Source organism: Jaculus jaculus, chromosome 8 (assembly GCF_020740685.1).
Source record: "Jaculus jaculus isolate mJacJac1 chromosome 8, mJacJac1.mat.Y.cur, whole genome shotgun sequence".
NCBI lineage: Eukaryota > Metazoa > Chordata > Mammalia > Rodentia > Dipodidae > Jaculus > Jaculus jaculus.
This window is the reverse complement of record NC_059109.1, coordinates 110055045-110058091: the sequence shown is the minus strand read 5'-3', so window position 1 is coordinate 110058091 and position 3047 is coordinate 110055045.

Genomic DNA, 3047 nt, shown 5'->3' with positions numbered 1-3047 from the left:
GCAGTAAGCACCTTAACTGCTAAACCATCTCTCCAGCACATAAGACATTTTTAAACACATATCTCTAATCACTGATTCTCATTTTTGAAAAACATTGATTTCTAAGTTTCTAGATTTATCAGCAAATTAATAACTTGCTCAATTAATACATAATAGTTTAGATTTTTCTCTGAAATGAATAATGTAAAGAATTATATACATATACACATGAAGATGGATATACATAATTTAAATGCAGCAAAGAATAATACATGGTGAATATTCACAAAGACATGCTTTAGAAGAGATGTATAGGTGAACTGATGTTATAATGCAGTGAAATGAACTCTAATAAATGAGTGCACCAAAAAAAAAAAAAAATCCAGGTCCAAGTACCCCACCTTGAGAATCACATAAATTTTTCCTGTCATTGTAATTCTTCCTTCTCTGTATGTTACCAGTCACTTTCACAGAGCAACTACTTTTCCTCTGGGCTCTTCTCCTTCCCCCAAGGCATACCTAGTTCAGGGCTCTTGGGCAACGCTGTCTCAATTAGAGCAGCTGGCCATTGGATGAAGCATTTGGCACAGTGGCCTATATTCTTCTGCTCTGCTGGCTGAGCCCAGCCTCCTCCCAAGGACACAATAAAGCTCTGTGTTGAGAGTCACACTGAATAGAGTCCTGGACTCCATAGAGCCCATTCATTGCCTACTGTCTTGCAGGAACCATGAAGTCCCTATTGCTCACTCTTCTGGTCTTTATGCTCCTGGTCCAGTTGCTCACAGGTAAATGAGGAATTTGGGGGGATAAAGAAACATTGGTCAGCCTAGAACAAGGTTCTCCACATAGAGCCCTAACATCAAGGGAGCTGCTGGGGCAAAGTTTCCACTGCAAAAGGAGCTAGAGTTTGCCCGATTTCTGCTGCACCCTAAGGTGTTCAGTGAGGAGAAGTATCTGTGATCAGAGCTGGGTGAGGGGACTGCAAATCCCTGGTGCAAGCACTTCCAAAGACAGTGATGGCTTGGACCTTCTAGATGTTCCTCTGGCCTCTCACTTAGGGCCAGTCTGGTCAGGCCTGCCCACTTGTACTTTGTTTGCTGGCAATATTGCCTCCTGTACCATTTCTCCTCCCAGCGTTCTTGGTCTTACAGAAAACATCACTGATTTTTTTTTTTTCATTGTTCTTGGGTGTCTATAGAATTCCAACATTAGAAAGGAGAAAAACGTACTATACACAGATATGGCAACTCTTGAAATCTGTAACCGATTTCAGCTCCATTTGTGTAGGCATTTCTTCTTTCTTTTGGGGTGTGTGTGTGTGTGTGTGTTTTGAGACAGGATCTTGCTATGTAGCCAAGCTAGTCCTTGAACTTGTGATCCTCCTACCTATACCTCCAAAATTCTGGGATTACAGGTGTGTACCACCACACTTTGTTAGTTTTGTTTTGTTTTGTTTTGTTTTGTTTTGTTTTGTTTTGTTTTGTTTTGTTTTGTTTTGTTTTGTTTTGTTTTGCTTTTGAGACAGAATCTTACTGTGTAGCCTAACCTGGCCTCAAATTTACAATCAATCCGCCTGCCTCTGCCTCCTGAGTGCTTGGACTACAAGCGTGTGGTGTCACATTAATTTTTATTTTAGTTTCATTTATGTGAAGCAGAGGATCAAACCTGGGGCTCTGTGCTCACTAGGCATGTGCTGTATTACTGAGCTATATCTCTAACCCTATTTTATTTTTGATTGGTACATAATTGTATATATTTATATATTTACATTTTGGTATATATTCATTGTATAATGATCAAATAGAGGTTAGTTCACATATCTATCACCCATAAACATTTACCTTCTTATGATGGGAATATTCAAAATCCTCTCGTCACTATTTTGAAATATGTAGTACATGAGCTATCTAAGCCAGGGTGTACAATAGAACACCTTAACAGAGACCTCCTATCTAACTGCAATTCTATATCATTCATATTTACAAAAACTAGACACAAACAATGGGAGTGTTTTACAAATAAAGAAATTGAGGCTGGAGAGATGACTTAGTGGTTAAGGCTCTTGCCTACAAAGTCAAAGAACCCAGGTTTGATGCCCCAGGACCTACATAAGCCAGATGCACAAGGGGACACACGCTCCTGGAGTTCGTTTGCAGTGGCTGGAGGGCCTGGCGCGCCCATTCTCTCTCTCCTTCCCTCTCCTTCTGTCTGACTCTGTCTCTCTCAAATAAATAAATAAATAAATAAATATAAAAATAAAATAAAGTAAGAAATTGGAGCCAGGCATGGTGGCGCATGCCTTTAATCTTAGCACTTCGGAGGCAGAGATAGGAGAATCGCCATGAGTTCAAGGCCACCCTGAGACTACCTAGTGCATTTCAGGTCAGTCTGAGCTAGAATGAGACCCTACGTCAAAAAAACAAAAATAAAAGAAAAAGAAAAAAAGAAAAAGGGAAAGAAATTGGGCCCAACTTCATCATTGCTTACATGTTTTTCAATTCTGGCCCATTTCTGTGCATATCTATAACCTGATGCTTATCTCCCATTTTTAATCTTTGATTACTGCATCTTCATTGTACATATGAACAGGGATCAGTGTGTTGCTTCCACGCATGCATACAGCATGCATTGACCGGATCCAGTGTTCCTTTATTCACCCTCCCCCACCCGCACACCTTCTCAACCTCTTTTCTTCACTAATCTTCACATAGGTGAACTGTTTAAGGCTTTTTTTTCCCCAAAAATGTGTTATTGAATCAAGAAAATATTCATAGGTCTATATTCCTTGAAAATATAATTTCTATTCCTTGAAAATATAATTTGCAGTAAATACTTGTCATCATATTTTTTATCAATCTTCACTTGGAGAGTCCCTAATTGTGTTATTTGAGTATTTTTTTCTAATGTGTGAAAATGATAAATAACACTGTGCAATCTCATTTGCATCATTGGGAAGTCTCTGGTTTTATAGGTAAATCTCAGAAGTTCCATTGATCAGCCAAAGAGCATTTTTTACAGTAATAACCTATGTTGCTAATTGCTCCTATTGTGAGCTTGTGCTTTTAGTT